Genomic DNA, 14732 nt, shown 5'->3' on the forward strand with positions numbered 1-14732 from the left:
GTCAAACGAATATATGAAACAGTTCAAAATATTTATGACTCAACATTACAGACTTTGCTCATTGTGTCGAAATCATATCAAGATTAAGTTTAAATTTGATCAGAAATTCCCGGGTCATCACATTTCATGTGTCTTGTTTACGAGGCTACAACTACTCTCTACTCCATGTTGTTCAATATCCACTCCATGAGATTCACGAAGATCTCTCATGTGAAGAAGAAGCTCAGGAAATTCTAGCTCGTGAGGAACGAGTACTAAGACATAAAACTATCCCTTACGTTAAAGTGTTGTGGAGGAATCACTCGGAACGGGAAGCCACTTAGGAACCTGAGTAGTCTATTCGTGAGCGTTACCCTTCTTTGTTTGCCTAAAGGTTAGAATCCTAATTTCGTTGAATTTAGTTTCTATTTTTCGATTTCGGGGATGAAATCATTTTTAGAGGGATATGTTATAATGACCCAAGTTAATTTATTAAGTATTAAGTTAAGTATATATAATATAAGAACTTAATAAGCGTTAAAATAATACAACGTAGTGGAAGTGTCTACCTTTGAATACTAGATAAGAATTAATCACATATTTTTTATCACCCGATGTATTTATTAATATAAGAATTATAACTAATAAAGTAATAAGAATTGATTTATACTAAGACTAGGAGAAATCTTATCTACATTTGACTTCATTTGAAACTTAAATTTTGGAAGTAATCTGAAGGAGTCAAAAACTGTAGTGACCCGAACTTTTCTATGTTTATATATATTAAATGAAGTTGATATTTACATGATTAAACGTTTCCAACATGTTAAGCAATCAAACTTGCTAAGACTTGATTAATTGAAATAGGTTTCATGTAGACAATTGACCACCCAAGTTGACCGGCAATTCACGAACATTAAAACTTGTAAAAACTATATGATGATATATATATATATATATATATATATATATATATATATATATATGGATATGTATATAGCTAACATGATATTATGAAAAGTAAGTATCTCACTAGGTATATTAACAATGAGTTATATACATAAAATGAGACTATTAAATTATGAAACTCGAAACGATACATATAACGATTATCGTTATAGCAACGCCTTAATAAATACATATGTATCATATTAAGATATATTCATTGTTGGTGATTTGTGTCACCAATATGATTTAAGTATAATGGGATTAATTTTTTAACCAAAATAACCTTGATAAATATCAAACAAGTTTGAGAAAGTGTGGAGTGCACACTTGTTTAAACTTATCTTGATTATGACGGGGGTTCAGGGGAAGCGCCCCTGATAGCGGAGTCCAAGGGGCGGCAACCCCTGGCGGGGTCCAAGGGGCAGAACCCCTGGCTGGGATCGAGCTGCAAGGTCAGCTCGGAGATTCTTTTGTTTGGGTTAATATCGCTTTATTAAAAATGTGTTAAAATTTGATTTAAAGCTTTCAACAACATTAAATGAGATCGTTAACTTAAAGCTTTCAAAAAACAACACTTACATGTAACGACTAACGATGACTTAACGACTCAGCTAAAATGAATATACATGTAGTGTATTAAGATGTATTAGTACACTTTTGAAAGACTTCAAGACACATATCAAAGTACTTCTACTTAGCAAAAATGCTTACAATTACATTTCCATTCATTTTCATCAACAATTCTACTCGTAGTCATTCAGTATTCGTACCCGTATTATACACAGCTTCTAGACGTATTTACTATGAGTATATACCAATAGGAACTAGCATGGGATTCCACTCTTGATTATGTCATGCATGACTAATCAAATTTAACTTCTACCATGAACTAGTCAACTAACTAGAGCTCCTTTTAACCCCACTCACCACTCATCATTCACCACTCACCAATCAATCCATTTCACTTCCAATTCTCTTTCTAATTCTCTCTAAACACACACATACTCTTAGGAATGAAATTTTCAGTAAACTAATCATCATCTTCATCAAAAATTACTTCATTAATCAAGCTATAATCATCATAGGAAGAACACTTCAAGAACACTTCGAAAATCCTTTCAAGTTTGCTAGTTTACTTTCAATCTTGCAAATCCATTCCAAGTAATCATCTAAGATCAAGAAATCTTTGTTAATTATAGTAGGTTATCTTTCTTATTTAAGGTAATATTCATATCCAACCTTTGATTCGATTTCTATAACTATAAACTATCTTAATTCGAGTGATAATCTTACTTGAACTTGTTTTCGTGTCATGATTTTACTTCAAGAACTTTCAAGCCATCCAAGAATCCTTTGAGGCTAGATCAATTTTTGTCACTTCCAGTAGGTTTAACTACTAAACTTGAGGTAGTAATGATGTTCTTAACATCATCCGATTCATATATATAAAACTATTTTATTCGAAGATTATAACATGTAATCACTAGAACATAGTTTAGTTAACTATAAACTTATTCGCAAACAAAGTTAATCCTTCTAACTTAACTTTTAAAATCAACTAAACACATGTTCTATATCTATATGATAGGCTAACTTAATGATTTAAAACCTGGAAACACGAAGAACACCGTAAAATCGGGTATACGCCGTCGTAGTAAAACCGGGGGCTGTTTTGGTTTGGATAATTAAAAACTATGATAAACTTTAATTTAAAAGCTATTCTTCTGAGAAAAATATTTTTATTATGAACATGAAACTATATCCAAAAATCATGGTTAAACTCAAAGTGGAAGTATGTTTTCCAAAATGGTCATCTAGACGTCGTTCTTTCGACTGAAATGACTACATTTATAAAAACGACTTGTAACCTGTATTTCTGACTATAAACTTATATTTTTTCTATTTAGATTCATAAAGTTAAGTTCAATATGAAACCATAGCAACTTGAATCACTCAAAACGGATTTAAATCGAAGAAGTTATGGGTAAAACAAGATTGGATAATTTTGCTTGTTGTAGCTACGTGAAATTTGTAACAAATCTATACAAATCATAACTTAACCAACTTATATTGTATTATACATGTATTCTAACATATATTATGTAATCTTGGGATACCATAGACACGTATACAATGTTTTGACATATCATATCGACCCATCTATATATATTATTTGGAACAACCATAGACACTCTATATGTAGTAATGTTTGAGTTAGCTATACAGGGTTGAGGTTGATTCTAAAATAATATATATACTTTGAGTTGTGATCGAGTCTGAAACTTGTAGACACTGGGTCGTGGATTGATTCGAGATAATATATATATTGATTTATTTCTGTACATCTAACTGTAGACAACTAGTTATAGGTTACTAACGAGGAATGCTGACTTAGTAAAATTAAATCATTAAAATGTAATAAAAATATTGTGAATGTATTTTGATCATACTTTGATATATATGTACATATTTGTTATAGGTTCGTGAATCGACCCGTGACCAAGTCTTATTTTCCGACGAAGTGAAAATCTGTGAAAGTGAGTTATAGTCCCATTTTTACTATCTAATTTTTTGGGATGAGAATACATGTAGTTTTGAAAATGATTTACAAAATAGACACAAGTATTGAAACTACATTCTATGTTGAATCGTTATACCGGATATCGCCCATGTTGAACTTGGTAGCCTAAGAATTGGTGTTTATTATAATTGCCACCAATTGACGCGAATCCTAAAGATAGATATATGGGCTTTGACACGCCCCAGTCAAAGAATTTGAACTGCTTTAGTACTTCGATATTTATATATGGGGATATTCTAGATGCATTTGTTAAAGTCGGTTACCAGATTTTCAACCATATGAATGATTTTTATGCAGATTGCATGTTATTGGAAGATGAAATCTTGTGGTCTATTATTACAATTTGATATATAGGTTAAACTTATAACTCACTAACATTTTTGTTGACGTTTAAAGCATGTTTATTCTCAGGTGATTATTAAGAGCTTCCGTTGTTGCATGCTAATTTATGGACAAGAGTTGGAGTCAGCATGCTTGTATAATATTGTTTAAAAACTGCATTCGAAGACATATATATTGCTGTGTAATATTATTGTAAACCATTATGTAATGGTCGTGTGAAAACGCTATATTTTAGATTATCATTATTTGATAATCGTCGTAATATTTTAAAGGTTATGGTTTGTTTTAAAAATCGAATGCAGTCTTTGAAAAACGTCTCATATAGAGGTCAAAACCTCGCAACGAAATCAATTAATATGGAACGTTTATAATCGATATGAACGGGACATTTCAAAATCGTGGAAAAAGACGTGGTCTGGCACCTCCCAACTTATCTGCATACTTACTCTTATATCTCACCTCACTTTCATTTCACAACAACATTTCCATAACCACTTTTACGTCCAATTTTCTAAACACATTTCTAAGCTTAATCACTTTGTAACAAATAATAATATATACACCATCTAAATCATTCACTCACATCCTTCTCTTGGAAAGCAACATAAATTTTTAAGCATAATATCAAATTGAGAAACAAAGAGAACGAAGAGCAAGACGCAAGTAGCGTTGTGTTAATACAATCTGAACTCGGTCTTCATGTTTTGTACATCTTAACCGAACTCGATTATATATATAAATATGCACGTTTGTAAGCATTGTTAAATCTTGTAGTGATTCTATATGTTATTATATAAATAGAATAAGCTATTACATTTTGTCTCAATTACGTTAGTATGAAATTTACCGATTTAACACACCTCACTTATCAAGTATTTAGAACCATGAAAAATCTTATGATGATAATAAATTATGATTAACTAGAGTTAAAAAAAATCATATATATATGAACTAGAATGAAGGATTATTTATAATGAACTAAGAGTTGGTGTTTTTGTATTTCACTATATTGAATCGAATAAGAAGATGATTTGAATATTTACAGTCACGGTCCTTATAGTATGTTCCATGATACATTATATATATAATCTTTTATTGATAAATAATAAATGTTAACAGAAAAAATAAAATAAGTAGCTAAATAAGTTAATATTAATAAAGGCAATCGTATAAATAGTATAAAATGCTCCTTATGATTACGCATATATATCGATGGAACTGAAAGCTGGACTTAATGCGAAATGAAGAAACAAAATGGAAACATATGATTTAATTAGGATGTTAGGACTTGTATCTGAGCTATAAATGAAATTTATGAAATGAACAGTTTATAATTTGTACTTGCACCTTTTTGGATACGAGTCTTGCAAAATAAAATAAAATACGGAGTACGACTACGTTATTATACTAACACTCCTAGTACATACAATTTATATTTATATTTATATTTATATAATTAATTAAAAGAAAAACATAATTTAATATAAATGCATATTATACATACATAACGATTGGGTTATTAGGTCATTATAACATTAGGATTTTGAAGTTTAGATACTAAGTTTAGTCAAATCATTTTTATGTAGCTGTTGTTGAGCATATTGGAGGATCTTTCTGACTTTGTGAGCTTTACACGTTTATCCAGGTACGGATGTCCGTACTGTTCATTCAGCATTACCTTGATATGCTTCATGATTATCTTGTTATCACTTCGTTATTTGATTTCGCATGCTTAATCTATCTATTTGAGTTGAACTAAATTATGAGATATATTTTTGTGGAAACTTTTGAGAAAATGCTTTTGTATGATGAAATGTGAAACTTTGCATGATCTGATTATTCTGGAAATCTTTGAGAAAAACCTTTTTCTGAAATGAAATGAGTTTTGATAAGCTTTGTGAACGTATTTACTTGTGAGCGTTCTTTTGATTCATTTGATTATGTTCCATATGTACGGTGAACATAATTTTGGAGTTGGTTGGTATGTTCACTGTGCTGCCATAGAACCCTAGATTCTATAGACAGAAGATAGGTATACCGAGGTAACCACCTGTGGGGTACCCACAGGCTTGTCATTGTGGCGACCAATGACAAGGGACTTTCCGTGGTGGTGCAATTAGTCCGTGACGTCTCCACTTCTGTTATTGCTCGTTGAAGAGCGTTCTATTATATTCTGTTATATTATGTGATTATGCTCGTGGGAGAGCTTTCTGATTATTTGGGAGGCGTATGGATGCATCCTAGGTTATACTATGAACAGGTTTCTGTAGACGGTTGTGTAGTGTAGTGCCATACACACCTTTCAATTTAGGGTTGCACCTAGAGTCATGACCAGTGTGTGATTCTGACATGTGATATATGATTTGTGATATGATATGGCACCGACGTTGTGCATTCTGTTCTGTTCTGTCCATATTCTGTTTCTGTTAAGTGTACTCGGTATAATTTCCTAACCCCTCGTTACTTCAGCCTTATTTCATTTCTTACTCTGATGTTGTGGTGGTACTCGATGGAGATTTTTAAAATAAGAATAATGTTATTTAATTCCTTCTGTTCTTATAATTTAAAATATTTATTATTACTGTTTATATTTGTCAACATCCGCGCACTGAGCTATTAGCTCAGCTGCATTTTTCTTTTCCTGCGGCAGGTAATCAGGATCATATGGGATGAGTGAGAGAGCTTATGGATTGGAAGATGCCTTAGAGACTACCCTTATTAATAATTATTCAGACTTATGTTAAGATTTGGAGACTTTAAGTTTTATTAGAGATTTTAATAATTCGGCTGTTCTAAACCTTGTCGTTTAATATTGTTAAACTTATTTTGAATTTAAGTTATTTAGTAATAAATGTAACCTTCCGTTTCTTAATTTGGAGGGGTGTTACATCTAATGGTATCAGAGCCTAGGTTCCCTCCTGTAGTTGCCTTTAGGTTTGACCTGTGAGTTTTGGGTAGATCATCAAATAAGATTTGGGTAGATCATCGGATAGGATTCTGCTTCCATATGTTGTACTCTACTGTATTTCATTTGTTTCTAATCCTTCCTGTAATTGTTTGTTCTTTCCTTTATAGATGCCTCCTAAGAAAAGAAGTGTTAACAGCCGCACTACTCAAAATAATAACACGGAAAATATCGACCCAGCTATCCTAGCGACAGTGAATCAAGCAGTGGCTGCTGCTATCGCTCAAATTGTTCCGCAAGCTGTTGCAACTGCAATTCAAGCAAATTCTACGGGAACTAATGGTCGGGGAAGTGTTGATAACACGGGAACTGAAACAATCGCTACACTACCTACTTATTCATTGTTGGAGAAGTTTCAGAAACAAAAACCAGAAGTATTTCGTGGCGGGAAAATGCCTTTAGATGCTGAGAATTGGATAGCACATTTAGAGAAAATATTCGAGGTGTTGGATTGTACCGAGAACCAGAAAGTTCGTATGGCTACCTACAAGTTAGAAGGAGATGCCAATCGGTGGTGGCAATCTGTAAAATCTGCCAACGGGGATGGTTATGTAGAGGTTTTGGCATGGCGTGATTTCCTTGAAGTGTTTTATAAACACTACTTTCCGATTGCTGATAGAGAAGCGTATAAGAGATAATATAATAACATCAGACAGAATCCCGGTGAGCCTATAAATACTTTCATGAAGCGTTTTATCAGAGTGGCTGGTGTTGCTGGTAGCTCAGCAGGTACCGTAGAAGAGCAGGTTGAGAAATTAAAGTGGGCCCTACTTTATGAATATAGACGAGAAATTCTTAATACTAAGTATCGAACGGTATCGGAAGTGGCGAATGCTGCTAAAAATATGGAGTTAGAGAGGGCTGACTTTCTTACGCATAGAGCTACCAATGATAGGAAGAGAGGTAGAGATACTGACTACAATGGATTTGGTTCAGATCGTTATGGAAAGTTTCAGTCAGGGCATAATCGAGATAATGGTAACCGATCTCATGGGAGCCATTCTGGGCACTCACAGAGCGATACGTATCAGCACGAGGGTAATAATAATGGTCAAGGTCAATGCCAGAATCGTGGAAATAATCATGGTCAGGCTCAGGGTTCAGGAAGGCGGTCGGGTTTAACTGATAGAAACAACCCACTCTTGATTCTGCTTCCACCATGCCAAAAATGTGGGGCTAATCATCCGGGAAAGCCTTGCTATAAAGAGTTAGGTGTGTGCTTTAGATGTGGTAAAAAGGGGCACATGATCAAGGATTGTACTGCTCGGGACACTAATAAAAAGAATGGGGGAAATGATGAAAGGACCCGTCCTAATCCACCTGGACGAAGTCATCAACATTTGGTCCCATTGCGATGATCGGCTCCAAGTAATGTCCTTATATTGAGCAAATGCACAGCGGAAGACTTAATTCGTACCTGAGAATAAACATGCTTTAAAGTGTCAACCAAAAGGTTGGTGAGTTCATAGGTTTATCATAACAATTATTTCAATATGTTAATAGACCACAAGATTTCATAATCATAAACATAATACACTCGCAAGTGTATGTAAAGCATTCTAAGTGGTTGAGCACTTGGTAACCATACTTAACATTTAATCAACGTTGCATATTCCCTTTATTATGAAATCTCACTACACCGTACCAAGTGTAGTCACCAAAACGAAGTACTGTGCAACCGTTGAATACTGGTCGTCCAGTCCGGTTGGGGTTGTCAGGCCCGATAGATCTATCAACAGGATTCGCGTTTACAATACCCATGTAAATAGTAGTTACCAAGCTACAAGGAAATATACCAGTGGTACAACTCAACGTAGAATATATTTTTAAGTACTTGTGTCTATTTTGTAAACATGTATAAAAGCAGCGCATGTATTCTCAGCCCAAAAATGTATATTGCAAAACCAATTAAAAAGGGAGCAAATGAAACTCACTTTTGCCTTGAAGGTATTTAATTCGACTTGGTCTCCGATAGATATCACGAACCTAACCATATATATAATATATCAACATATTTTCTTTTTAAGTAATCGTTACATATATATATACTTTTAATACTTTTAATATTTTCTTAGTCCGTAGTTAGCAGTCTGATGTTAGTGGTCCACAATTAGTTGCTTAAATAAAATAAATAAAGACCCCATCGTATTCGTATTGATCAGAATTAATCTCGACCCATGGTACCATGTTGTCAAATGACGTGTTGCGTACATAAAGTACTGTGTTGTCAAATGACGTGTTGCATACAATCATGAGGTCTTATGATTAATCTTTTCGTGTTGTTTACGGGTGGTCCTGAAATATATAAAATCAAATCATAAGTAATTATATATAAAATATCATATTAATTAGAAAATATATGATTAATTTACTTTTTCTCTAAATATTTTCGTAGCTAAACTAGCTTCGGATACCCAATCTTGTTTTAGTCGTAGTTTCTTCATTACAACTCCATTTTTGTTGGTTCAACTTGCCACTTCCTTGGATCGAGTCAAATTTTAAGAATATGAACTGAAAATACCTTAGTTTGTATTCAAAATCATAGGTTATAGGTCAAACTTTGGTGAAACTTATGAAAGTGATCATTTTCCATCATAAAAACAACATTTAATGATCATTTTTCTAAAAATACTTACACTTTGAGTTAAACCATGAATTTTTATTGTGTTAACATATTCATAAGAAATATCATTTTTCCAGAACATGAACTTCCAATTCAAAGTTCAAGATGGTTTTTAATTCTCCAACCCAAAACAGCCCCCGGTTGCACTCCGACGACGTAGATTCAGTTTTTAAGATGTTCTTTGTAAAACCAAGTTATATCTTGTTAGGTTAGCATATCATTATGATATATTACAGGTCTTGAAGTGTTTTAAAAGTCAAGTTAGAAGGATCTATTTAGTTTGCGAACAAGTTTGAAATCATTCAAACTATGTTCTTGTTGTTAAAATTTTATACCACAAAATAAGATAACTATATGAATATGAATTGAATAAGATTATGAACAAGGTTACTACCTCAAGTTACTTGGACAAAGTTACTGCAAAAGATAAGAAATAATCTTGGAATCAAAGAGTGGTGGAGTTAGATCAAAAGGTTGGAAGTAAACTTCTTCAAATGGGTGGTTATTTTGATATGTTCTTGAAAGAGTTTTCTCATGGTGTTTAAGGCTTGTAATTGAAGCTAAATGATGGGGGAAATGCTTGGAGATGATCAAGTATGAAGTTAGGAGTATTTTGAGAGAGAAATGAGGGTGTAGGTATGAGAAAATGGAGTGAAGAAATGGTGTTCATTTATAAAAACGTTTTTAGTTTATAAAGAAAGAAAAGGATTCCTAATTTTGTTTTCTTACTAATAATTCTTACTACTTGACAAATCCTAGTTACCTCATATCTAGGGCAATAATAATGTTGATTAGGATGTTGATTTGATGTGTATATACCAATAGTAAATACGTATAGAAGCTGGGTATGATACGGGTACATATACCCTAGATATACGTATAGAAATCTTGAGGAAACGGAACGAGAATTCAAATATAGCTATCTTTTGTGAATATACTTATATTGTTTTATGTATTTAAGTTCTTAAAAAGTGATTAAATACATTATATATACGATACATGTATAAGCATTATAGATTATAAGTATATATATCAAAGAATGTTATGTATAGTTATCGTTTTGAAAACTTAAGTTAGTAGTTTCAAAATATACTTATAACTCATTGTCATTAGTACACAATTAGATGTTAAACCATCCTTAGATCATGTTAAATATATATAAATACACATATATACACAAACGTATAATTATCGTATGTTATATAGTTCGTGATATCATCGGTCATATTGGACGGTCAAACGTTGTGTAAAACTCTTTTCAAAAACACAAGTCTCAACAATTTGGATTGCTTATCATGTTGGTATGGTTTAATTTATGTAAATATTAATCTCATAAGTATAATTTGGTCGGAAAATTCCGGGTCATTACAGTACCTACCCGTTAAAGAAATTTCGTCCCCGAAATTTGATAGAGGTTGTTATGGATAACAATAAGAAGGTTTTCATGACAAATATAAGGTGATAATGGAGTTTTATCATCATTGAGTAATGTAGATAAAACAATTCGATTATGTGAAGAATATAAATGAGACTATCGTAAAAGAGTGAGATGAGTAAAATATATTCGTCTTAACTGATGACGTAGTTATGATTGATTTACGGGATTTAAGGGATTTAAAGAGAATCTTACGTAATAAGATTTGATTCTTTGGTGATTAAGGAAATCAGAATCTTCTTTGATTATATGCAATAATCTGTTTCGATTGCTCTGTCGGATATTTCACTATAAATTCACCCCTTCGTTTCCTTATTTTCCACGACTCACACCTTCTATTCTTTCTCCCTTGATTCTTACTTTAAAGCATTCATCAATATGCTCCATCTAGTCCTGATTCTTGATATACTCCTAACTTTTATATCTGTCATTCTTCTTTTTCATCTACCACCAGAAGAATCTATTTACTTCTACTATACTCTTGTGTTTATAGTGTTTCTAATTCTCCCGTGTCTCTATATTGCTATCTGCATCGATATACACGGTTTGTAATTTCGGGGTTATTATCGAAGTTTATATTCTTCATTATTTTTCGGAGCTTCATGCTTTCGTTTTCTCTTCCCGACTTCGAGTCAAGCGAGTAATGGTCCGGAATTCGTAGATATGAAATTCAGAATGAACATAGCTAATGCTCTAAGAAGAAAATGGTAATAGAACGATTTTGATTTGTTAAATTACCAGAATACCCTGGAGAAGACCGAGTCATCCAGAAAAATATTCTCTTGATATGTTTAGAGATTAGATAGAATGTAAGATTCGTGTAAATGGCACATGATGACGATACTGTGAATCATCATGCTTCATTAGAAACTCAGCATGACTTACTGTAATATAATGACGTTGATCAAGTGTCATTATATTATACTAATCCATGCTTCAGTTCCCAACACTACTTCAAAACATTCATATTTTAAACTCGAAGGTTTCAGAATTTAGAAACTAACACAGTTTCTTTTATGTTGCAGATATTACAGAGAGATAAATGATCTCAGATAAGAATAGTTGTGAAAATATCTCCAAAAATATGGAGGATATTTATAATAGAACATACGAGAATATCTTAGAATTTCTAATATCAATGGATGATGAAGAAGATTTGTCTGTGAAGGTTTAGAATGAGAAATAAGATGTTTTCTAACGATTTCAGCAGGCACAGAATCATTTAGATTCTTTGAAGACAAACTTATTCTTTGTGATTTTTCCACGACTTTCTTCATAGTTTCACATAATCCGCTTTTCGGTACTAAATTTTCTATCGAGCGATCCTAACACTCCTTTCTTTATCATCAAACTTTTGGCCATTAAGATCATCTACAACATGCTGCTTCGTCAGCATTTTCAAAGTTAACTGATCTGGATCATCGGTTATCAAACCGAGGTAGTTTCAGGAGAATTGTGTTTTTAGAATGATTAATCGCTGATGGTAATATTGTGGAATATAAAAGGTTCCCTAGTAACAATAAAGAGTACGCATATATATCGTGGTTATAATAAAGTTGTTTCGGATGAAAAGTCAGAGTTGACTTGCTGGAGCTGTGACAAAATTAGATACTTTAGAAAGGGATTGCAAAACGATCTTCGGTAATAACAATGTCAAAGGAACTAGAACAGATACGTGTCAAACGTTTACTCAGTTTCCGAGGGTTTTTCAGGTGCATAACTATATGCATCAATCTTTTCTTCCGTAGATGAAGTGCGGTTGGTTTATCCTCTCGATTGAGGTGTTTTTAAGAATCATGATAGATTTGAACGCTGATTGTAATCGTCGAGATACAATGAGGTTTAAGATGAAATCAAGTGGCAATCTTGAAGAAATGTTTAGTTTCATATGTTATAATCAATATTTTAATTCATTTTAATTGTCCAATGTCTTTAGTCAACAGTCGATAGTCCACAGTAACACTCCAATAATTCATATATAGTTTAATATATAATATACGAATTAATTAATACGTGTCGTGACCCGTATACCTCTCAGACTCGATCACAACTCAAACTATATATATTATTGTAGAATCAACCTCAATCCTGTATAGAGAACTCGATCATTACTGCATATTGAGTGTCTATGGTGATTCTAAATAATATATATAGATGCGTCGATATGATATGTCAAAACATTGTATACGTGTCCCGATATTTAAAGTGCGTAAAATAATTACAGAAATTAAATGACGATAAATAAAAGTGCGATAATTAAATTGCGATAAATAAACTGCGATAAATAAAATGTAATCAGTTAGCTAGGAACAGTTAGCTGGAACAGTTAGCGTGGATTCTTAACAAAATTTTTCATAGTTAATTTGTTTGTTTCTAACAGATTTTATTTTGTCATATGTTTTCTTCATATGCCACTTGTTGGATTCTGGGAAGTCAAAATCCAAATATGAAATTGAATGAAAATGGTTATTCTGCGGTGAACGGATACGTATATCGGTGGTTGTAAGTAGGATAGTAAATGACTGTTGAATCAGCTTCGACGAATGTACAATGTAACTTATTAAGATGAAATCTAATTATTCCTCGGGTATTACCTACCCGTTAAAAAAAAAAATTTCACCATTAATATTTTGTTCAAAAGCACTTTTAATTACAATCTTTATGAAAACATATATACATATATATTTTCTTCAGATGAAATCATGAATTTAATGAGTTAATGTGATATTAATCTCATTTGCTTTTTGGTTTGAGCTAGAATAAGAAATCTCTAAAACTTTTTGAAACCACATATTCTTCGCAGAATATCAATGAAGTTATGGATCAATACTTCATCGTTCATTATTGTTGGTACTCCTTGGTATCTATGGTGCGTATGATGTTGATGTTTGTGGGACAGATTATGATGTCGAGTCGTGTGATGCGGATGTTGTTTGTTAGTGGTGATGATGGTATTGTTGATGTTATTGATGGTGGTGTTGATTATGCTGCTGGTGCTGCTGCTGGTGTTTGCAACATTCGCACCATGTTCTCCAAAGCCGTCACGCGAGCGCGAAGTTCGTTAACTTCTGCTAGTACACCGGGATGATTGGCGGTTGGAGCTAGCGAATGAACAAGATTGGTAATATGGGATAGTATATAATTGTGACTAGATACTCTAGAAATGAGAGAGAAAATGGTGTTTCGAATAGGTCCGCCGGTAAGTGCTTCAGGTTCATTGCCAAGAGGGCAATTTGGTGGATGGAATGGATCACCTTCTTCTTGTCTCCAGTGATTTAGTATATTACGAACCCATCCCCAATTCATCCAGAATAGATGATGAGAAATTGGTTGATCCATTCCGGTGACGCTGCTTTCGAAGCCCGAATGGAAATCCATATCGGCATAACTGTCGGAATCTGAAGAATTCGAACTAGATGCGGAATCCATCTTGTATAATGGGGAAAATGAATTTTTGGTATGGAATAGATTATAGGAGTTAGATTTGGTACTCTTCAATACATAATTTACATATGTATATATAATACCAAAATCCCGTAAATTACGGAGAATCTTTGAAAAGATATCAGTCAAAGTTTGCAATAACAGATATGCTAAGATAAGAATTCATCTATACACTATCAATGCAGTAAATGCAGTAAAATGTGTCTAGACTTATGAATGATAAGCAGGTAATTTCCTAAGGATGATAAGCAGATGATTTCCGACTAGAAATGATAAGCAAAACTTTTGACATGTAGACACGGTCGAAGTCCAGACTCATTAATGCATCCTAACAACTACTAGTTAGACACACTAATGCAAGACCTGGTTCGCTACGACCACCGCTCTGATACCAACTGAAAGGACCCGTCCTAAT

Source organism: Rutidosis leptorrhynchoides, chromosome 9 (genome assembly GCF_046630445.1).
Source record: "Rutidosis leptorrhynchoides isolate AG116_Rl617_1_P2 chromosome 9, CSIRO_AGI_Rlap_v1, whole genome shotgun sequence".
NCBI lineage: Eukaryota > Viridiplantae > Streptophyta > Magnoliopsida > Asterales > Asteraceae > Rutidosis > Rutidosis leptorrhynchoides.